The sequence below is a fragment of the Paralichthys olivaceus genome, chromosome 17 (genome assembly GCF_024713975.1).
Source record: "Paralichthys olivaceus isolate ysfri-2021 chromosome 17, ASM2471397v2, whole genome shotgun sequence".
Taxonomy (NCBI): Eukaryota; Metazoa; Chordata; class Actinopteri; order Pleuronectiformes; family Paralichthyidae; genus Paralichthys; species Paralichthys olivaceus.
Genome location: NC_091109.1, coordinates 15,306,231 through 15,331,585, shown reverse-complemented (window position 1 = coordinate 15,331,585; position 25,355 = coordinate 15,306,231). Strand labels below are relative to the sequence as shown.

At 39.1% G+C, this 25,355-nt stretch overlaps 1 protein-coding gene across 1 annotated transcript in view; it reads right to left on the bottom strand.

Annotated features, from left to right (window-relative positions):
* Positions 1-25,355, bottom strand: part of alg14 (ALG14 UDP-N-acetylglucosaminyltransferase subunit) — a 149,649-nt gene that overhangs the window by 89,749 nt on the left and 34,545 nt on the right. The gene's annotated exons all lie outside the window — the stretch shown is intronic.

Here is a 25,355-nt window from a genome sequence, read left to right as displayed (position 1 = left end):
GAAAGAAAGAAACATGGAACATCTGTAACAAATTCCAAGTAAGTAACTGAGGCTGATTTCAGAAAAACCATTGTTGCAACAAAGTCCTCAAATTACAATGCATGCTCCAAATCAAGGGCTTCTATTACCTCAACACAAAAGGCCTGATATAACAAGTTTTCTTGTTCTGTGAAGGTGAGAGACAGTTTATAGGGCAACGTTAAACAATAGTCCACCTGAGTCGCAGTGGTTTCTGTGAATATTTCTGCTATCAACACCTGAACTCTTCTTCAGTATTCAACAGTTCAACATTCATTCCACGCTGCTCTACAACCCTCACAGACAAAAGAGATCAAATAATCAGGCACATGCAAAAACTTACATATTGCAACCTTGTAATGGTTGACTTGTTATTTTTAGTGACACTGTTGCTGTGTAATGTTCAATAACATGATTCAATCTTGTGATTGAATTAAGTTTCCAAGTGTTAATAATTCAATCATATGTATTTTCCAAGTTGATGAAACTATTACACTTGGATTCGACCAGGAACATATCAGATGCTATTATATTCCACTGTTTAAAAAACAAATCCAGGTTTTTTAAAAAAAAGGTGGTTTGTGATAAACAACACAATAGTTTCCCCCCAGTATTTATTGTATGCAAAATAATCCATAAGATTTATTTATCTCAAAATGAGTTTTTCATTTGGCTCAATATTTATATATTTGCTTATTATTTTAATTACCACAAGAAGTTTTAAAAAGATGTAACAGGTGGTGAATATGTTTCATGACAGATTTATAAAAAAATTAATTCGGTTGGTCAATGTTCAACAGACACAAAGATGTTGGTAAAGTGACTCAAACCGAGAGGTATAGTAGGTTCAGTGTCGTCATAGTGGGAATGGAATGGATGACATGCTTCCCAATGGTATGTTGACCATACAACCCTTACTACAGCGTGAGAGAACCAAAATACTCGAAGCTTACAAGCTCTGACCAGGTCGATGGCATCATCATGTCTCTGCAGAGGACATTAGTCAGGACTTCCACTCATGTAAGAGCTCAAGTGGGTGATCTGGAGGTCTATTCATAGACTGAGTGGTTTAGAGTTATGCTTCCAGACATACAGAGACACTGAGAGTGAGTTTGGACTGTGGTATGTTAATAGAGAGGTTTATACTGTGTTAATCACAGTTAATATTCCACATGACTGAAAGGGAAGCCCTCTGTTGTTTGTTTTTGCTCTCATATGTACAGGGTGGCCTGCCTTTTCAAATCAGTCTTACTACTACATTACTTCACCACACACGGTAACCTGTTCAACAATGTAACTGTAATAAAATCTCTGCAAATTCAGTTTCACATGCAGATTAAATCAAGTGAAACTAGCAGCAGGAAGGTTGGAATGCATGTACAACACTATAGCTTTGTGAGATGATTAGGAAGGACTGTCAATGATTTGTAGCAAATTTCAAAGCAGAGACAGTGGTTGTTTAATGTAGACGGCAGTTTTTCTTCCCATGGAGTTGGCACATGTGGCACTTTGCCAGAGCTCCTCCCCCTGCCCCATTATCCTTCTAGTCCCACAAGCCCCCCCACCCCTGGCAGTGAGGGGCCTGGCTGTATTACAGTTCACCGTGGCTTGAATACCAAGGAACACTCCGAAGGGAAGGACTGAATCCAAATGACTAAATGAGTCCACCAACTGTTTACACAGGATAAAGCTTCAGGAACACATGCACACATACCCGCACACGCACACATTGTCAAGAAAAGCAACAACAGTAGAGTTTAGTGATCCGTGTTGATGGGTGAGATTAAATTTAAATACCAGAGAAAAGCTTAATGCTCCCAGACCCTGGTGAATTATGTAATTCTATTTCAATTTCTCCCCCAAAAAAATCTTACATTTATAGTACTGACTTCAGTGCAGCAATCAAGCATTCACTTGGCTCTGTGGTCCATTGCTTCTTTAGTCTTAGTCTTAGTCTTAGTGAACTTTATTGTCAACCAAACAATGCAACAGGTCACAGAGGATTCAAATTGCGTTTCCCCATACTCCAAATGTGCAAGTAATATGTAACACACAACTTATAACAAACAACAAATAGTGCAAACAAACAACAACAATGGAAACAACATATACAGACAGACAATGGACCTATAAGTTGTATAAGAATAAAACTCTTTCTGGGACACTTTACATCCCTTAAGTCCCTGTTACTATAATCAATCAATTGCAGACTACTTTTATTTTCTGAATCTGAATAATGCTTTAGAAAGTTTCTCCAAATGGTCTTTAGAGTGAATATCCTTTCACAGCCAATGTGTCTCATCCATCTATCAGTTTATCAAATGAGTAAAACCAGAGTAACAAAGTACAAATATTTCATTACTGTACTTAAGTAGATTTTTCAGGTATCTACTCCTTAAATTTTCAAAACTGGCTCGTTACTTGTTTCAACCTCCACGGATGACAACACGACATAAAAGACACATCAACACAGAGAGGACCTCAGAGGACCTCACAAAACCATCCAATCTATGGTAGTGACAGGGGGTGTGTACAAAGGGCAGGGACTTAATCAACCCGAACACATTCCCCATCCATTTATTCCCTGTAAAAAATGATCCAGGTGCTCAGGTGTTCACTTCAGTCTTTATTATTCTGTCTGAAATTTGGCAGCAAAACTAAGCTGTGTCCAGTGATTTTTTTTCTCAGTACCAGTTCTGTGTAGGTTGTTACCAAAAGAGGAAAACTATCCTATATCCTAGAAAAAGCATTGTGTATCATTGAAGTTAAAAATTCATTTTTACTTTTTACTCATATACTTGAGAACATTTCAGAGCCTGTACTTTCTTACTTTTACCTGAGTTAAGGAGTTGTATCAGTACTTTTACTTTTACTCAAGTATCTGTATTTCTACTTTAGTAAAGAATGTGAGTACCTTTGCCACCTCTGAGTAACACAGTGTAATGTGTAAATATGCAGTGACAACCTGCGCTACTATCCCGAGATGAGAAGTTCAGTGAAAGGTTTCACAATGAACTACACTGGCCATGCTCTTTCTGCAGATTTATTGCAGAGTTTAAACAGCAACATGGATTTGTTATTATGTTCAGTTAATAATGAAATTGCCTTTACACCACAGTAATGGACATAAATTGGAAAGAGAGAGAGCTGAGGGAGACTTCAAGACAATAAGAAAACAATTACTCTTTCTTAAGTAATTATTCACTGACAAAAATGATCACCTCCGATAAAATGTGAAGATCCATACCTAACACCATAATTCTCACAAAGTCATCAGGATTAATTGTTCTCTTTAAATTTACCAGCTGGGGGAAGATGTTTATTTAACACTGTGCCATCCTCTCTTTTTATGTTGTTGAAAGATAAAAGGATATTCAAATTTCTTCTGTTATTCTATTGAGGAAATGTCAAAGACAAAGGCCTGTGAGGCTGGGCGTCATCCAGCACTTCCTGTTTTGCAAACTTGTTACTTATGGCATATTTACCAGGAGCATAAGCCTGCATCCTCTAAGAGAGGATGTGGTCATCTTAGTATTTCATGTAAATGAATTGGCAAGTCACGGGTCCTTAAATATCTATTTACAACATTAAACAACTTTACTATAAACCTTTGAATAATATTGACAAGCTGTGGGAATGGGGATTGTCTGTCTAATGGAAGGAGACAGTGTGTAAACTGAGGTCTGCTGGGAGTCAGTCAGCAGCAAGTGCCCAGTTGACCTTCTTATCTGCTCCGATAGCTGGTAAGAGACAATCACAGGTTTCACATTACTGTGATGGTAGACAGCTCGGGCATATATGTGGCAGCTTCTCACACAGTCCTCATACAGTGCCAGCAAATTTATCTCCACCTTTATTCACACAAGCAAGACATGGATGCCATTAGATAAATAAAACCACTTCACTTTCACCGTCCTGCAGCTATTGGGCATACAGGTCGATCTGGTTTGATTACAAGCATCGCTGCTGAACAGAGGAGCCGATGGTTTGGTCAAACAAAGGAGCAAGAGGAGAGGGGACAAGCAGCATGGACCTTAAAATAATGTGGCTGAGGGGTAGAGCGGTCATCCTCCAACCAGTAGGTCGATATTTTGATGCCAGTCTTCCCCATCTGCATGCCAAAGTTTCCCATGACAAGATGCTAACCCTTGAATTGCCCCTTTTAGATAAAGTGTGCTGTTTATACATGCACTGTATGAATGTGTGTGTGAACGGGTGAATGGCAAACTGTACTGTAGAGCACTTTGAGTGGTCATCAAGACTAGAAAAGCACTCTATAAATACAGACCATAATAACAATTACATTTTTAGCACCTTAGAAAGATCTATTCAGTTTGGAGTGCTTGAGAAAAAACTGTATATGTTCTTGTTTATGGTTGATCGGGTAAGGTAAGATCATACTGATGATCTGATTTAATATATATTGCACCACAAGAAACAGACACAACACATGTTATGAGCATGTTCAACGTGCTATCAAAGTAAGCTTTGCTTTAAATTGTCATCAGCTTCACCAGTCAGAGGTGGTGAGGAGTGTTTTATTATTACCAGGAGGAGCATTCCTGAGAGGGTTGACATAGAAGGAAGAGAAAAACAGCAGCAAGCAGCAAGCAGCAAGCTGACTCATAATCTTTTGTTGTCCTGTTATCCTGATCTAGTCTCACGTAACTGGCAGTGGAGTGAAAGTGACTCTGCTGGGGCTCAGATATGCTTAACTAAGAGTCGATGGCTGAATAGAGACATATGGTTTTGAACTCCTGAAATTCAAACCCAGACATGACATCAGCCAAATGATTTTCATGACCAGGAATGAATGTAGCTTACAAAACTGCAAACCTTTTTTAGAATGCATGACCAAGTTCCAAAAACTGAGCTTAATGTCTGGAGAAAGCTATGTTATTTCACACAAGTGGGTATTACCTGCCACCTGCACAATTAATTATCTTTGGGGGACAATTTGGGGGCAGAAAACCCACTCCTATGTATGGTGGATAAAGAAGAACTGTAATTTTTTTAAATATATATATATATTTTAACTCTTAAAAATAAAGAGGCCACAGATCTTTTGTACGCTTTCGATTTTTTTCATTATACCCAACAATGACTTTAAACATATAGATCCTACATGTCTATAGGTAGCATAATTAACTTTTAAAAGAGAAAAAACATGTTACAAACAGTAAACAGCAACAGATCATCTTAAATATTACACAGATATGAGAAAACTGATTCTTTTCAGTAATCACGGTATAGTACACATAACCATATCAAGCTAATATGTCATTTCAAAAAGAAAAAGAATTCTGTTCTGTAACACTGACAGCAAGTTGACGTTAACAGCATTATCCTAACTGACTTGGAAAGCATGCATGCAATCAGCTGAATGAAGTGTTACATTGATTTAACTAACTTCACATTGGATATTTAAATGTTCCTTTAAAAGTTTAAATTAAGCAAGGTATCTGGTATAGTAAATCTTCAGGTGTTGCCGCCATTATTCTGCCATAATTCTGCTGGAAACATAATCAGGTCATACAAAGATCTCTCTATGGATGTGGTCATGTTGAAAGGGACCTTATATTAACTGAGGGCATTGAACTAAAATCAGTCCGCCAGTGAAATAAACACGTTGTCTGAATCAGGCTTTAGTGGATTGGCTACCTGTATGCTCTGTTGACTTGGTAACAGAACCACAGTGTTGAGTAGATTTAAGATTTTACACAAGAAAAGCAAGCATCAGTTTCAAGTTTCTTGGCACCAGGTTCCATCCATTATCAAACCTAATTCTGTTAAGAGTTGCGCAAGGGCTGAAGTCAATCCCAGCTGACACAGGGCAAGCAAGTAGAGTTACTTTGGGAATTTAATATGTTCATTATATACACCTCTGAAATAAGATCTAGATCTCCACTTCTAGCTATGACCTCAGCGGTGGTGTACAACAATGTTTTGGAGCAGCTATTATCAGTTATTTCTAATTTATCCACATTATCACGCAACACCAAGGATGGAAACAAATTTCCATACTACGCAATAGTGGACAACGAAGAGCATCTTGATAGAGCTCATAAAGGGCTATTTAAAAATGGAAATGGTAGTATTTATATAGCGCTTTTCTAGTCTTGAAGACCACTCAAAGTGCTTTACGCTACAGTTTTCTATTCACCCATTCACACACACATTCATACATAGAGTGCTTCTATAGCTAGCACTTTTTGTTGTTCTATTGGGCAGTTTGGGGTTCAGTATCTTGCCCAAGGACACTTTGGCATGCAGATGGGAAGACTGGGGATTGAACTTCTGACCTTCTGGTTGGAGGATGACTGCTCTACCCCCTCAGCCACAGCCACCCAAATGTGTGTTACAGAACTGAATTTCAGGTGACCTGGCCTCTACAAACCATCCATAATCACAAAATCTGGCCAAACCACATGAAGGGGCTGTGTGGGTGAAACACTGGAAGAGTCCATGAAGTCATAGAAAAATTCGACACAATTTGTCACAGTCTGTGACAGATGAAATGGCTTCAGGCAGCGATGCTAAAAACAAACTCAGCCTTGTTCCAGTGAAGCTGGAAGAGCTGAGGTGTTTGTTCTTTGAACAAAGATAATAACTAAGTGAATAGCAGCCAATGTAGTTAAACATGAGAGGGAGTGTACAAGAGTCATCCATCTCCCACACTGGGTTGCATTTGTGGGAGTTAGTTATTTTTAAAACACAGAGACCATCACTAACTGCAACCTCTGTCATGAGCATGTCATTGAGAGATCTCCTTTGTCAGTGTCACAAAAACCTAAGGATGTGTTTATAATATGAGATTAAAGTGACATCAAGATTATTTTTTTAAAAAAAAGCTTTGTAAAGGGTGTTTCATAAAAGACAATCTTCTATTACACTCATTGAATCGTTCAAACAGGGCGTGGACCTCTAAATGTATCAGCATTTGTTTTCACCTCATAACAGTGCAGGTAACTATGACAGTTGAGGGGATACTATGTGTATAAATTCACAGTGAAATAATCAAAATGCAAAACAATTTTTAATATAAAAGGCACTAAATGCTGTGTAACTGCAGCAGTGAGCCTCTGTTAATTCTAGTAGTTAATTCTGGAGTCAGGAGTCACATAACTACGTATGTGAGTGAATCTGGTGAGCCCTGGAGCTCTCTCACTATCTCATTGGTATCCTCCAATCTACAGGCTGCAATCAGTATTTATGAAAGCTCGTACCAGAAGCTGATAAGTTAATGGGTTTAAGTAAACTGTCTCAGCAACAAACATATCCAGAGGAAGCGTGTCAGTCAGTAGTCAGTCATACTGCATTTTCTTATAGCAAGCTAAACTCTACTCTCACAGTACTGAGTGACTCTGGGACTTTATTTGACAATGTTGGGAAGTTAGTTTGATCGCATATAAAAGCAGAGTACAGACGACAACAGATTTTCCTCACGTCAGACTTTGGAATGCAAGCATATGATTACATCCTGGAAACAATACACAGTGTAAACTTGAGTTGTAATAAACTTTAAGAAATACCTGTGGAGAAGCTTTGATTGATATCAGCACCAGAGCATTTCAACATATACAGGATTATAGTCAGTATTCAGCTGTGTCAGAGTGATGCCTTCCTGGCTGGCTGGGTTCTCATGTGTTTACTGCTCCAGCTTCCTGTCTGCACCTGAACACAGCCAGGAAGAACGTTGACAAACTTTGACAGATTCAGAAAAGACATATTGTAGAAAAGAACAGAGAACATCAATGGAGACAATGTTGCTGATTTTGACCGAATGACAACTTGTTTTCACTGGGTTGTTTCTTCAAACACCTGAACGGACTCAGGTTTCTGTTTGCCTGTACTGATGATTCACTACAGTGTGAATATTTGCTCCTCTTTCAGGAGCAGAGGCAGAGAATTATGTCTGAGTTGAGGGTTGGCCATATCCTGGTCTGTAACCATCATACATGAGCAAATACCTTGATACCTCACAGTATCATAAGGTACTGTGCACTCAAACTGGTCTCAAACTGTATTCGGTAGAAATATCCACCAAACATGCAGTTATTGTTTGCAAAATATCCACTTTAGACACTGAACAGCACTCCTTCAGCCTTTTCTACTTCCACCCTGTTATTTTCTGCTATTTATCAAACTTTCTGTGTGCTGTAGGTAGAATGCCAACAATTAAGTAGCACTAATGGGTTTTACACACACACAGCCTATCCTGTAATATAAAAATGTACTTGTACTATCCTGTTCCGGCCATGGTATGAACGGCAACAGATTACTGGAAGAGTCATTTCTAGAGTGAGACTACATTGTTCATGTACTGAATGTTCTGTGCTGAGGCCAAACAATTGCACATGATTTGTCCTTATGGTCAGGAATATACCTAAAAAAACAGGTTTGACACATGGTTTACTGCAACATACTGAAGACTGAGGTCGAGAGTGTAGGCAGTGAATTTCCACTTTAATAGACTGGGTTGGGACATGACGCCCCAGCTTGCCCAGGAATGTAGAGGAGGGATGTTTGGTGTGTTGGTGTTCACCTGTTGGAACATGACTGTGTGTGCACATTATTTCCAAAACCAGGTATGAAAGCATGAATTGGTATCAGATAAAGATTCAGGTTGCATGACTGCAACACAGGGGCACCAGCACACTCTGGTTCTTGTTGAGGCATATGGGATGGGCGTCAGGTATGTGTGGGAATTCAGAAGGAGCTTTTCAAAGGAAGTGAGAACACACTGTACCTTTATGATGGGATAAAGGGCTTGCCAGTCTGAGCTGAGATGACCTCAGCTGATAAACCTGATTAATCCTGTTTCAGAAAAAAACAGTAAGAGGATAAAGCAAAACAACTGACTCTAAATATGAGGGTATATTACCATCAAAAGAAGCATTGAGCATTCCTCAGCCAATGACACAAGAAAAAGAAAAGAAGAAAGAACATAAATAATGGTAATGCCTGTTTGTTGTAACAAGTTTCATTCAGCTTTATTTTCACATTTCCTCATCATTTCTAACATTGTTGTCAACAATTTAAGATTATGGAACTATTGTGACATCTTAAGTGGGGCAGGTAAACAAGAACAGTAAAATTTGTTTTATTTGATCATTTTAAAATGTATTCCTTAACTCAGACCAAGATGTTTTATATGAATTCTAACCAGATCCTAACCATGGTGCTGGCCCAGAATGCCTCCTTGATTGAGGCCAGCACACTCGTCAAGGTAGGGAGTAACAATGTCATTAACATGTGCCGGAACATGCATCACATACTGATTGGGAACTGGCAGCAACCCACAGAACATGAATCACTGATCATCAATGACGCTATCATCAGTTCTCCCAAATCTGTGTCACAGGTATTGTCTGGTGAAGCATCAAACACTAATCCTAACTGTTCATTTTAATTGTTACAGATTAGATTTAAACTTTGACCTGGTTAAATGATTCATAGCTTCTTGGCATGCAGGTAAAGGGTATGCACATGTTCCTTCTTAGTTTATTGAGAGAGTAAAACAAAATTTTCCAGACTCTGAGCTTTAGTTTTGTCTGCCCCCATTCTGTCTGTGACCATATCACAGCACACATCAGGGACTTATGCCTCTGTACTGTGTGACTGACTGTGCAGGCACACATTCAGACAGAGATGACACCTGTGTTTGCAGTGGGTGCGCCATATTTGTCCTAGCGCCTGTTGGAGTTTGTTATCTTTATTGAACATTGAGGTTGGGAACGCTGTGAGTTGTTGTGAAAGCAAACCACTTCATCACCTACTCCCTCCATGACTCATTGGACCCACTGCAGTTGCCTACAGGCCAAATAGGTCAACTGCAGATGCCATCTCCCTCACCCTTCCTACTGCCCTCACCCACCTGGACCAGAGGTATACATGTGAGAATGCTGTTTATTGACTATAGTTCAGAGTTCAATACCATCGTGCCCCTGAAGCTCGTCACCAAGCATGGAGACCTTGGGCTCAACACCAGTGTGGATAGGCAGCACCACATTCTCCGAATGACTCTCAGCACCAGCGCCCCCCAGGGCTGCCTGCTCAGTCCTCTCCTGTACTCCCTGTTCACTCATGACTGCGTGGCCACCCACAGCTCCAAAACCATCATTAAATTTGTTGATGACACACAGGAAGAGACAGGGAGTTAAACACGCCCCCCTCTCCATCAAAAGGATTATGTTGGAGAGAGTCAGCAGTTTCTGGTTCCTCTGGGTTCACATCACCTGACCTGGACGGCCAGACAGCGGCTCTTCTTCCTCTGCAGGCTGCGGAGGCTCAACATGGGCCCCAGGATTCTCTGCAACTTTTACAGGTGCACCATTGAGAGTATTCTGACTGGCTGCATCACCGCCTGGTATGGCAGCTGCATCGCCCTGAACTGCAAGGCTCTACAGAGAGTGGTGAAGTCTGCTCAGTGTATTACCAGGACAGAGCTGCCATCCATGGAGGACCGCTACACCCAGCGGTGTAGGAAGAAGAGCAACCGGATCGTTAAAGACCCCAGCACCCAAACCATTAACTGTTCTGCCTGCTGCCATCTGGCCGACGATTTTTTATATTTTATATTCTATTTTTATTTGTATTTTTTTCTTGTGTAATTTCTGAGCAAGGCTAGAGGGGAGCATTTCATTGCCAGCAACTGCTGAATGTAATTGTTGTGCATATGACAATAAACCCTTGAATCTTGAATCACTTCTGCTTGGACCCACTGTGGACTAATGGCACAACGGATGTGAGTAAGAAGTTGGTGTGTGGAAATCAACACTTAACAGAAGCATCGTCTCTCCAAAAATAACCTGCCACTGATCTGAAAAGGCTGATTTGTTATATCCCACACAAGTCTTTTATTTTCCAATGGGTCTTTCTGAAGGCAGGTCATGACTGTTTAGCGTTCCAAAATATTTAATCAACTTCATCTGTTTCTCGTCATCTTCGGAACTGAGACTGGATAGTTTCTGAAGCCAGCAAGCTATAAATAAACATGACTTGCATCTTCATTGACCACGTTTAAGTGTTTTTTTCATCTGTGCCATGTGCACAAACCACCAGTACTGTAAATTCCAATGTATCTGTGAAAGTAATTCCACTAATCCAGCTCTTGCTTCATATGGGAAGTGGAACTAAGGGATGTTGTGGTTTCTTTGAATGCCTAGACATTGACATGGAGCCATTTACAAGAAGCCCTATCACTTCTTTTTTTTTCACAAGAAGCCGTATGACTTCTTGTAAATTCTGCGTAAAACACATGAAACACATGAAATTCTTAATGGACCCAGAGGATAAGTCCATGTTTCACTTAAATGTTTTGTACCCATAAGAGCCTCACTGGTCCAGTCATTAACCTACTTGTTGTATATAGATGCAAAATCCTTTGGATGATTGTTCACATGACCCTGCTTGTTGTTCACTCTGGGCCTACATGGAGCTCATTAAAAAAAATCCCATGGGCGCATGCCATCTCATCACTCACTCATGTGTGACTGCCACCACAGTTCATGGTGGAAGTGGCACTCATGTTATTTGTGTCTGTGTTATTGTGACAACTTGAGATATCTGGCTGTGATTCTGGCAGTGTGACGTTAGTCTGGTCCCTTTAGGTCCAGTGCTCCAATCAATATCGCTCAGAGATGGAGACCGGCACATTTGAAAAAGACACGACCCCCACACAAAGTATTATTTTAACAATATTCTGACACACAAGAGAACTGTGAGCTCACATTTTAAGCAACGGAGTTTGTGTGGTAGTATGTGGTAATAATTTTTGTTGAAGTAGTCATTATTTCATTGTATACGATTATATTCAGTGTCCAAACACTTGGTACAGTGTCACAGACGCACATACTAGAGATGCCATTAGTGTTTTTCCCAGAAAACCACCTGATCTCAGTTTGATACATACACTGATATTAGAGTCCATCACTGAGGAAATGTAACATAGGGTGTTCAGTATTACAAAATTGTTGACTGCAACTAGCCAGTCAAGTCTCAGCTCAGTTAGCACAAGTGTTACTATCCTGTCCTATTTGTGTCTTCGCTGTAACAGATAGAACATTTCAAATTTGAAAAAATAAAAACAACAAAAAATGAAAACAAAGTAGAAATTAAGAAAGCAATAGAAATGTAATGTTGAAATGAAATCAATCATTCAGACTAAGAACTCCCTCTCCATGTCTACCTCAGCCTACTCATCTGGGACACAAAAAAATGCTGTCCAAGTTTAAATAAGGTTCTGTGTTTGTTATCTCTGGCTTCTCCAGGGCTGTAGATGACAGCAGAGATCAATCCAACTGAGAGGTTCACTGTTTCCCAGCGAGTCTCTCTGAAGCACAGACTCCTCTTGATGTCTCTACTATCAAGCAAACACAGTGTAGAGCTGTTACTACTGTAATGTCTCTAAAATGTGTACTGGTATTGGTAAATGAAAAAATACAGTATATATAAAGCACAATATACAGAAAAATCATTAACAAAAATCACTATTGTATATATAGAGAGATATCTTCTTAAATTCAGAAGTTTTTGGACACAGCATGCAAGTCACAGTATTTTCTGATCTGTATATGTATGTGCGGATACTTATAGATGTAAGGCCTTGTCACCTGTTATTGTTATATCATAGTATATTAATATTATTAATTAATAAATGGGGGCAGAGAGTGCTCAGTGCTTCTTCATGTTTATTAGCATTCAGGACCTTTTGTCCACAGGCTGCTCCTGACTGGAATCATTGAACTATGTCAAATATTTGCGTGTATATTTGTATTTATAAGTGTCAGCAGCATACCAGCAGGATACCATGAGCTTCACAGCACCCCAAACCTTTCCCTCAGAGAGTTCGACAAAGTATTTCCTGCAATCTTGTATAGTTAGCATAGCAGGGTCTGTTGTTCCAGCTGTTTGATTACTAAATGAGTTGTGAGATGACAGTTCACACGCAGGAGAGGCTGAGAGCAGAACAAACCTTATCTGGGGTGTTCAGTGGTCAATTTAATACTTTTGTGACTGTTTTGGGTGGAAACAGATCCAAATAAGGTTTAGACATTTAGATCATGGACATTCTCATGTCTCTATCTCAAACATCTATGTGCCTCACTGAAAATATCCAGACAGGGCTCTGAACACAAGCTTTACAACGTTCCAATCTCAGTCTCTAGTCTCATATCGACATGTTTTATAAGGCTATCTCAGAATCATCTCTGTTTTGTCTGATCCTGGATGTGACATTATGTTGAGTTGTCCAAATCCTGCTGGATTTGTTTAACCTCGTTTTTTGCAGCCCACCCTGCCCTAACAGGAAATAAACAAAAGAGAAGAGGATTTCAAGCTACAGGTCTCCACTGAATAAACATAAAATTCATCTCCTCAAGTTCATCTGGGGGGTCATTTCCATAGGGTGGCTCTCATGAGGAAACTGTTTTGGCCAAGCTCGGCCAAGAATGTGACATTTTATATATAAACCTGAAAGACCACTGTCTCAGAAATGTCATATTTATTGGGTGGCTATAAAGATGAAGATTTAGTCTCCAACTTTTTTCCCCAGCTTTAATCTAAATGGGAGAAAAAAGACAATTTTAGCTTTTTAACTAGGAGTAAAGTAACTAACAGGATCTTTGTGGGGTTTTAGGCAAAGGTGGGAAAATTACTCAAATTCTTTACTTAAGTAGAAGTACAGATACTTGGGTAAAAAAAGACTCTGGTAAAAGTAAAAGTACTGATACAACTACTTTACTCTAGTAAAAGTAAGAAAGTACAGGCTCTGAAATGTACTCAAGTACATAAGTAAAAAGTAAAAATGAATTTTTTTACTTCAACGATACACAATGCTTTATTTTGATAACCCTGCAAAACTAAAAAAAAATGCTAGGCACACAAAATGGGATAGTTTTCCTCTTTTGGTAACAACCTGCACAGAACTGGACACAATCTAGTTTTGCTGCCAAATTTCAGACAGAGTAATAAAGACTGAAGTGAACCATGGTCCTGCATGAGCACCTGGATCATTTTGTACAGGGATTAAATGGATGGGGAATGTATTTGTGTTGATTAAGTCCCTGCCCTTTGTACACACCCCCTGTCACTACCATAGATTGGATGGTTTAGTGAGGTCGTCTGAGGTCCTCTCTGTGTTGTTATGTCTTTTACGTCGTGTCGTCATCCGTGGAGGTTGAAACAAGTAACGAGCCAGTTTTGAGAATTTAAGGACTATAAAGTGCAGATATTTGTGTTTAAATATAGGAAGTAAAAGTAAAAAGTTGTCAGGAAAATTCTTCTCTGATTATACAAACTGGGACATTTTGAAATTGCAGTTGGTCTCCTGATTGCTCCTGGCTGAGTCATATAGTTTATGTATTAATCTCCTACGCACCAAAAATCCCCATCATTAACAAGTATTTAGTTCACCCAGCCTGTGAAAGGTTGTAGCCATTTCACAAAGTCTCTAATACTAGGGCGGCTGTGGCTGAGGGGTAGAGTGGTCATTCTCCAACCAGAAGGTCAGCAATTCAATCCCCAATCTTCCCAATCTGCATGCCGAAGTGTCCTTGAGCAAGATGCTGAACCCTGAATTTCCCCTCATAGAATAAAAAAGTGCTGCTAATAGATGCTCTGTATGAATGTGTGGGTGAATGGGTGAATGGAAAACTGTACTGTAAAGCACTTTGAGTGGTCATCAAGACTTAAAAAGTGCTATATAAATACAAACCATTTACCATTTAATAATCTATTCTTAAGGGTGCACTACAAACTACATGGATTTATTAAGCACATTATTTAACCAAATTGAAATGCATTGATCTGATCAGTAATTCATAGTGGAATTCTACTACTTTCCTGATCTTATAGTTTCTTATTAAAACCAGTCCAGTAGATTGATCTGACTAACTTTTTATCTCCCTTTGACCTGTAGATGTAGGTTTATAAACTTAAACAGTGCCATGTCTTGACCCTTTAAGTTTTTGTGTCCGTGATCTAAAACAGTCACCATATTCAAAGTAAATTTGATATTTGGTTCATAGAACAAATACCACTTGTATTTTAACATCGTAAATATTGCATGTGTGGTTCTGTGATTTCTTTTGTCAGTCTCATGAATGTTGCCACTCCTGATCAGCCTCGGTTGCAGAGCAGATGTGTTCATCAGGTCGGAGCATGAAACACAGCCACATTTTTCACAGACTTGTCGACTGGCACCAAGCAACACAAAAACTTAAGCTGTGAATCCCCTGCTGGAAGTAACAAAGCTGCTTTAATCTGCACTCATCAGCTCTGCATGAAAGAACCCAGCTCTTTTCAACTCATGATGCTGAACCTTGTTCAGCTTTCGCTGACACACAGTGTGACATTATACGGCAGGACTCTTTATTGGCTAATTCCATACAAGTGCAAGTGCACATGCAAGTATTCTCCTCCAACTGGACTCTCTAATAATGAAGTGGCAAATATCTGATGAAATATTACCTCATATGCTCCCTAGGGGAAAATGTTTAACATTTGAATCATAAGTCTTGAACCTGCCACTTTCTGCTACTTGATTTTTGCAACCATTTTTGTTATTCTGTTATTATGACTCTAACAGTTACCATGAACCACTGCATGCCTCTGATTAATACTGGGAGCTGATTCAGCAGTAAGAGCAGTAAGAACCTCATGAATGTAGCATGGCTTTGTGAATTGCAGAACTTTGCCCTGTACTGAGTCAACAGCTGATTCAAACTGTGTGCCTTGCTCTTCAGAGTGGGAACGCCCCTCCTCCCTTCAACATTGTGCTGCTACCTCCTTTCATGGTCATGCAAATATAATGAGAGATGACAGGGACAGGAGGCAGATTCAGGTGGGATGGAGCCTCCCTGCTATACAGTTGTATGGGGAAATACAACTTACATATGCTTTCAGAACGAATCAGTTCTGAAAAACACAAAACTCTGCATGTAAATACTGTCATAATATACCAACTATGTTGTTTTAATTAATTTATACAGAAATAATTTCTTAAAAGAGAATCTGTGTTGAGAGGTTCATAGCTTTTGCATATATATTACAGACAGATGTGCAGGGCTTGTTTAGTCTGGTTTAACACAAAGACAGGAAGCGGGGGGGGGGGGGGGGGGGGGGGGGGGGGGATTTATGGGAAAATGTTTGAGAATGCTTGAACTGCTTTGTTTATGGACGGTTGCTTGATTCTTACATTAACCTGATGCTAGAGATAGAGCAGTCATTTTCTAACCAAAAGGTTGGTGGATCGATCACAGTCTTCCTGAGCCCCCCCATAGAAAAAGTGCTTCCCATAGTTGCACTAGAAATATACTCTACTGTAAAGCACTTTGAGTCATCAAGACTAGAAAATACTGACCAGTTACCATTTACATAAAAGAGAGAGAGACAGAGGTTTCTAGATAGGTAGACAGTTAGATTGGTGGGTGGGTGACTTTCAAAGTATAGAATTCACAATATCTGTAAAAATGAATGCATATGAACACATTTTTACTATCAGCATATCTTAACAGATTGTGAGCGTTATACAGAATGAAAGAGAAAGCCATATTATGTGCATAACACTGCAATTATACAAACAAAAAAAATGTACCTTGGACAGAATTATTGGCATCCTTCACAAATATTTGGTTGGCAACAATGAAAGTCTTTAACATTTCTTGTAATAGTAAATGGTTTGTATTTATATAGAGCTTTGTCTGCCTTCATTACTGCCATGTCCTGTATCAAGGTTCTGATACAGTTCAGAGAAGGAAACAACTGTATTATCTAAATGTGCAGCACAGAAGAAGTTTTAACTTGAGGAGCTGGAAATATCTAACATTTTACCTCGCATGATAGACGATCATGACATTGTTCAGTGCCAACATTTAGACAAATGACAGTTTTGTTTTGATTAAGCTCACTTTACTCAGGCTGTTGTTTACTTCAATTGTGCTTTTGTTGCCTTTGTATTACTGTTTGTATTACCGATTTAACCATGCAAATTTCCATGAGTCACAATACAACCAGTGGGGTCGGGATAAGGCCCTGGGAGAATATGTGTGGCTCTGAAGCTGGATGTGGCTCATTAGTGTTGATCTCATGCAAAACAAATCCATCTGCTGTCCATCAGAGAATTAACTTCAAAGGGGAAAAAAAGAAAAAAAAAGTCAGAACTCTTTTGACCAATTTCTTCAGAACATAAATTAATTAAGTATCATATACTAAAATATATTTTGATCTTTTTGTGTTCTTTCAAATGCTGCAACCTGCTGGGAGTTTATTTGAACTACACATTTCACTTGCCTTTGTGTCTGTGAGACTTTGAGCACACACAAAAAGACCATCATTGACACAATTATGATTAACTGTTTTTCCAGAAAATCTGTGTCTATTCTAGTTCTAATTTCATCATTCAGTGACGATGAAATTCTAGAGGACTGAAAAATTAAGAAGTGATACAGAAGTCGATGATGAGTAAGTCAGTTACATTGGCTTGTTGTGGAAACTTCCTCAAAAATCCCCTTTGAAATGGAACTTCCACTTTTTACACTGCAGTAGGATGTGTGTGTGACACAGAATTCTCCAACCAGAAGGTTGGAATTTCGATCCCCAGTCTTTCCATCTGCATGACAAAGTGGCCTTGGGCAAGATGCTGAACCCCAAATTGCCCCATAGAACAACAAAAAGTACTGCTAATAGATGCACTGTATGAATGTGTGTGTGAATGGGTGAATGTCAAAAACTGTAGTGTAAAGCGCTTTGAGTGGTTTTCAAGACTAGAAAGCGTTATATAAATACAACCACTTATTAATTACAATTTTCTCAATTAGTGGAGTAGTAAATCAAGGAAGGCAGTTTTGTCCAGTTAAGGGGTGGCTGTGCTCAGGGGCTAGAGCAGTCGTCCTCTAACCAGAAGGTCGGCAGTTTGATCCCAGTCTTCCCTTGGGCAAAATACTGAACCCTCTTCTCATTGAGAAAGAAGAGAAAACTGCACATAGATACACTGTATGAATGGGTAAATGTAAAACAGTACGCTTAACTGCTTTAAGTATTTGTGATCAAGACTATAAGCTCTATAAATACAGACCATTTATATGGAGTTTATGTAATAAGGCCAAGAGGTTACATGTCGTGTGTAGTGTGTTTGTGTGTGCATAGATGTTGTAGAGCGTACTATTTCGTAGTCTAATGAGAGTCAATTTTCAAATCAAATATACTATATTGTCCCATAGGGAAATTTGTTTTGGGCCAAAGTACAGCAGTTGCAGAACAGTACATTGAACAACAAACAACAACAACAACTCTACACAGGGTAATAATAATGAAAATATGAAGACAATACAATTTTGATGCGTAGCTGTCTGTTTGCTTTGGGGACTTCGTCAAGGGAGAGAGGGTGAGGGCTGATTAGGTTTGGGTTAGATGTTGATATTATTTGAAAGAGACTCCATGTTTCCTGTCAGTCGGTTGTTTGTGTTAGTTAACAACAGGAAAGTCCTTGGGAGACGTATTTCCTCAGATTTTGGCTCACACAATCTGTAGGCTCTGGCTGTGTTTGTCTCTCTGCTCTGATTGAACCAGACATAAGGAGTGACTAAATATGTGTCTAACAGGAGTGGTGTAATTCCAACTGGTGAAACTGGTGCTGCTATTATTAATAACACAATTATATCTATATTCCTGGTATTGCTCACCTCTCTCTTCCCCTTTCTTTCCCCTTCCTTCCCTCTCTCTTTTCTCCCACCTCTTTTCCACCTACTTCTTTACTCTTCCCCATTTTTTTCTCTGCTCAACCCAAAAGGATGAGGCAGATGGCCGCCCACATTGAGTCTGGTTCTGCTATTGGTTACATTCTGTTAAAGGGGAGTTTTTCACTCCACATTTGTCAACGTGCTTGCTCATTGTGGGAACTGTTGGGTTTCTCCATATTTTTGTATGGTCTTGACGATGTAAATAATGGTTTTGCGCTATACAAATAATACTGAATTGGATTGCAATCCTTTGTATTTGATTCAAAACATAGAAATAAAAAATACAAACACTGTACTTCTCATAATGAAAATATGAATATAAATGATGATGGAGTTCCCCAAGCAGTCTTCAGGCCTATATCAGCATCACTAGGGGATGGTTCAGGGCTCACCTGAGCAAGCAGTCTTTCCATAAATGTAGAGACTGTGTCTGCCTCCTGAACCCAAAGACAAAATATTTTTTCACGTCATGGTAACTTGGTCACTCAAAGCGCTTTACACTACAGGTTGCCATTCACACATTCACACACACATTCATACATACAGTGCATCTAATAGCAGCACTTTTTGTTGTTCTATTTTCAAGGGAAGGACTTGTTCCCTTGACTGAAGTACAATAGTAATTCTGGAGAAAATCCACAGGAGGTCAGTATCATCATTGACTCAGCACCAAAGCTGCCATTAAACTCCTACACTGGCTTCACTTCACTTTGTATACACCATCCTGTACATCCTAAATATACCTTAGTTCACAATGACATCTACAACTTCACAGAATAACATTCACTGTCTACAACATACAACTATAGCTGTGATGTTCTTTACAGCCGGTGTTCTTTGTCAATATCCATCCATCATCTGCACTGTTCAGTTTTCCAGCAACATGTGAAAGTGCAGGCAGAGACAGTAATGGTGAGGGGAAATTGTAATTCAGTAATCTCTATCCTTGTCTGAGCACACTGTAAGGGAATGTAGTCAAATTCTTCATGTGAGTATAAAATAATCTGTCTGTAGGTCATACAGATGATTTTGTGACAGCAAGACTTGATTTTCCTTAAGGTTTAAAAAAAGTTAATGTTATGACTGACAGAACACACTGATGTTGTAGAAATACGTCTTTTCTTACACAGAGATAAGAAAAATTCACATTAATTAATCTCTGCATGTCTCGTACAGTGAAGAAATTAGGGGCTATTTTTTAGCCCAGGTAAGGACAAAGACCAAAAGCCTGGGGAAAGCAGATACAGCTTGACCTTTACATCAGAATGATGAAAAATGTGATTACAGTGACTTGTGGTATGGTATTCAGCATGGTTTGACTTCTTCTGTAACTGCTGATCTTCTGTTCTGTAGACAGAGTGTTAAAGAGAGAGGTCAGAGGAGAATGGTCTTACTGGTTGGAGAAGACAAAAAGGCTGCAGTAACTCAGATAACTACTCTTTACAACTGTGGTGAGCAGAGAAGCATTTCAGGATGAACAACACATCCAGCCTTGAGGTGGATGGTCTATACATCAGGTTCCACTCTGTGAGCCAAGAACAGACGTGAGGCTGCAGTGGACAAAGACTGTCCAACACTGTACAGTTGTAGACTGGATTGAGAGCTGCTGAGGCTGCAGATGTTCTGAATCTGGAGTTAACTGTAAAAATCCATAGAGCCATCCTGCCTTCTTTCAACAGTCCAGGGATGTCCCAGTCTATCTGTCTATTATTTATTGTTATTATTATTATTATTATGTATCTATTATTTCTTTATACATCATGATATAGCTATAGTTAGAGCTGGTCCAGGCTTGTCTTAAATCGGCTCTCAGTTGTGCTGCTAATTTTTGTCATGTGTCCCTCGAGGTTTACAATGTCGAGGGACACATGACACATGGAGCTTCTATTTCCTCTTCTCCCTCCTCATCACATCAAATAACTTAATGTCTCATGTTACTGACTTGAGTTCTTTCCCGGAGTCCCTGTGCCTTATCGTTCGCAGATCCAGGGCTGCGACTGCGACCTCGTCGTGGATTATGATGGTGGATCGCGAATCAGAGATCGTGATCATAATGGTGGATCCTGCATCGTGCTGGCATCTGATCGTAGTGGTGGACCATGATTAAGGTGGCTGCTGATGGTGGTGGATCATGATGATGGATTATAATGGTGTATCCTAATCGTGGTGGCAGCTGATCGTGGACTATGATTACAAAAAGACTGCTTGATATACAATATGTCTACTCAGATACGCTACCATTACTGACAATAATTCCTCAATTAATTTACCTTCCATCATGCTACAAACTGTTTATTCTAACCAATGCTGTAAATACTCTTATTTTTCTGATGTTCTCCATTACACGTGGCATCTATTGCACTTCTGTCCATCTTGGGAGAGGGATCCATCACATGTGGCTCTTTCTGAGTTCTATTTCCTCTGTTAAAAAGGTTTTTTTGGTAGTTTTCCCTTACTCTTGTTGAGGGTTAAGGACAGAGGATGTCACACCTTGTTAAAGCCCTATGAGACAAGTTGAATTTGTGATTCGTGAATATGGGCTATACAAATAAAATTTGATTGATTTATTGATATATATTTTATCTTCAACCTTAGATTTAAGTTTATTGCTCATTTCCATTGTCCTGGTTCTGAAGTTAGAAAATCCTACTTTTGGCAATTATCTGGGTGCAGCTCTATAGTGGGACGACCCATTTTCAGCCACTTGCTAGTTGAGTGTATTCAATTCAATTCAATTCAATTTTATTTGTATAGCACCAAATCATACATATTAAATATAGAGAAACCCAACAGTTCCCTCAATAAGCAGCACTTTGGAGACTGTGGAGAGGAAAAACTCCCTCATTAACAGGGAGAAACCTCTAGAAGAACCAGGCTCAATGTGGGCGGTCATCTGCCTCGACAAGTTGGGGTGAGCAGAGAAAAATGGGGAGGAGAGGGTAGATGGGTGGAAAAGAGGGGAGAGAAGAGAGAGAGATAGTGAGGAGGGGGAGAGAGAGGCGAGAGAGACCAGGAACATTTGAGCAACATCAGGTATCAGATCTGACTACTTATAATGAAAACAATAACAGTGTAAAGAAGTTATTGATTAATAATGATAGCAGCAACAATTCATATAATAATTAATTACCGAAGTTATTATTGTTAATAATAATAATAATAATAGTTGTTCTCCTGCAGTTCTGGAGTCAGAGATATCTGCAATAAGAGAAAGAGAGAGAGGGACTATGGAAGAAAAATGAAACATAGTAATTGATATGTATTAAAATAAATAAATGAATGTGGGGGGGCAGAGAGACAGAGAGAAGGGGAGAAGTGCTCAGTGCATGATGGGAGTTCCCCCAGCAGTCTAGACCTATAGCAGCATAACTAAGGGATGGTTCAGGACTCACCTGATCCAGCCCTTACTATAGGCTTTATCAAAAAGGAATGTTTTTAAACCTTAAATGCAGATGTATATCTGCAAGTAGCTGAAAAGAAAAGGATTTAAAAAGCATGTTACAATTTTAAAGTGCCTCCAATAATGGTCAACAAAAATAATTAGTAGTTATAGAGCTAGAAGTTAGTTATACTCCTTCATGAACGATTTGGGTTTTGACTTCACTCAACACTGAACCGGGAAACATGAGCACATGACAATTCCATTCATTTGAATCTTCTTAAAGGTTTCCTGTGCAGATTAATTTTCTGATTAATTTTCTGTTGACATTGATTAATTAACGATTTGTTTAAACAAACTCTTGAGAGCACAAAAATATGCAACAAGGAAGCACGATATAACAGCAGTGTTCAAACCTAAACCTCTCACAGAAATGGTAAGAGAGTTATGTGTGTGTACATGTGTGTGAGGCCCGTTGTTCTCTGAGCCACAACAAACTTTAAATACCATCGGAGCATTCAGCTGGAGACGAACTCTGGCTCGTGTGAGCAGAGCTGGAGGACGCGTGGAAAGATTCTAGAAGAATTAAGGAGAGAGGGCATACAGCTGAGTGTTTAAACTACTGCACTCACATCTTTGTGAATAGCTACAGTCCACATTTGAAAAGCTGATACATATAGATAGATAGATACACCCTGTAGTAATTTTACATTTGCTAAAAGAAATTTAAAACAAGGCATTTTCTTAAATAAATTATCACATTATATTAATTGGGTGATGAAAAACCCATCACTGCATTTTTCCCAATTTTGGCTGACTTTTATGACTATATGGTTTTCTGTGATAGTAAAAGAATAGATGTGTTAAATAACCAAAAAGAAGTAAAACACAAGATCTTTGATAGATCCTCATATCCAATCATATTCTACTTTAGTGCAGTATATTTCTAACAAATGTTTGATTAATCAAATTATGTAGAGAGAAATGATGCAGATTGAACCTGAGGCTTCTGGGGCTTATGTCTTATATATATAGAGAGAAATATAACAGCCCAGCTGCAGTTTGTACAGTGTCAGAACAGGGGTTCCACATGAATCCCCATTAAAAGTCCATAACAATAGCTCCAGATAACTCCTCTGATGTAGATTTTATTTTTCATTTGCCCTCCCCATACCTCAATTAATTGCTTTGCATTATACAGTATATGTCCTGTTGCCTTTGAAAAGCCATCAAGTAAACAGCATCCAGCAGACTACACAGCCTCATTAGATTTTGTCCAGACACAGAGCGCCCATAAAAACAGATCTCTTCAGTAATATACTGATATAACATATTTAGCATATCAACTTAAAGGTACAGTGTGTAGAATTTTGTGATATCTAGTGTTTAAATTTCATGTTGCAGCTCACCTCACCCTCTCCTTCCGAACATGAAAAAGAATCCGTTGTAGCCTTTTTTGTCATAAAAACTCTAAAGGTGTTTAGTTTGTCCAGTCTGGACTAATGTAAAAAACATGGCGGCCTCCTTAGAGAGGACCCCCCTACATGTAAATATAAAGTATTTAAATATAAAGGGCCTTTTCTGGGTCAAAGAAAACTAGTGAAAACATCATGAGGATTGTACTTCCTTAAATTTCTGCCAGTAGTTCCCTTTAACCTAAATCTTACACACTGCACTTTTAAATAATGATAATAAAGTATCAAAACTCAATTTTAAGAGACCCTTCTACAAGAATGAATATTGGAATAGAACGATTAATAGAAAGATAAAAAAACAAACATAAAAAGATCCAAAAAGCTTGGCTCCACTGTCATAAACTAGTTTATATAGGCAACCTTTAGAGGCAGACAGTAAAAGGAGATGAGTGTGAGAGACAAAGTAAGGAGGAGGGAGGTTAGGGTTTTTATGACAATCATGATGAAGGTACTCTTAGACGACAAACGACCCATATGACTGTTCAGGTTGGAGGACTTGTTTCACTAACATCAGTAAACCTTAAACTACAATATGCTATTGTGAATAAATCTGAAATTGTTGTTCAACTTGTTGAACCAAGAGGTTACATGTCGTGTGTTTGTGTGTGTGTAGATGTTGTAGAGCGTACAACATTGTAGCATAATGAGAGTCAGTTTTCAAATCAAATCAAATATACTTTATTGTTCCATAGTGAAATTCGTCTTGGGCCAAACTGCTACAGCAGCTGCAGAACAGTACATTGTACAACAAACAACAACTCTACACATGGACATATCACGTAAGATCCCTAATAATGAGCCCCCATTCACTGCCAGATTTGTATTCACATTGTATTAATATTGAACTATGGCGTGTCCAAATCACACCAAATTTATGTGTCAAGCATGATGCCAATAAGATGACTACGATGACTCGTGAGATATGCATTTCACATAAATAGACAGACAGACAGAGAGACTCACAAACATATGTGGAATTAGTAGACCAGGGTTTGGCATGTTAGACACTTTTTTTTGTCTGTCTACAAATCTTCCTCATGTCCAACTAAATGTTATGAGGGTCCTGTATTTACTGTCTTTTGCCTCAATGGTGGAGTAGAATACTCCACCAAGACCGGACTGGTTCCCAAAAGTATAGAATATGGGCCCCTCGCTCAGGATGATCAGTAGTCTGTCTGCTGCAGGAAATCAAAAAGTTTGCCCCCACCCTCTCACCTTCCCACTCATACGTACGTGCCTCACAGAAAACTGTACACCTCCTCCCACTCACTCCCTGTGAAGAGGTGTATCAAATTACAGCCTGAGGAGAGAGAAAGCTTGAAATCCCAAACTAATAAAGTTCAGGCCTTCCAGGCTGAGTGTTTCTGCACACACTGAGTGTACTGTTTTTGAAGGATGAGCTGCACCCCCCCCCCCCCCCCCCCCCCCCATTGTTTCACTGCAGTCTCTAATTAACAGTTAAGAAACAACCAATCAGAAGACAGTTAAGAAACAACCAATTAGAAGACAGTTAAGAAACAACCAATCAGAAGACAGTTAAGAACCAACCAATCAGAAGACAGTTAAGAAACAACCAATCAGAAGACAGTTAAGAAACAACCAATCAGAAGACAGTTAAGAACCAACCAATCAGAAGACAGTTAAGAAACAACCAATCAGAAGACAGTTAAGAAACAACCAATCAGAAGACAGTTAAGAAACAACCAATCAGAAGACAGTTAAGAACCAACCAATCAGAAGACA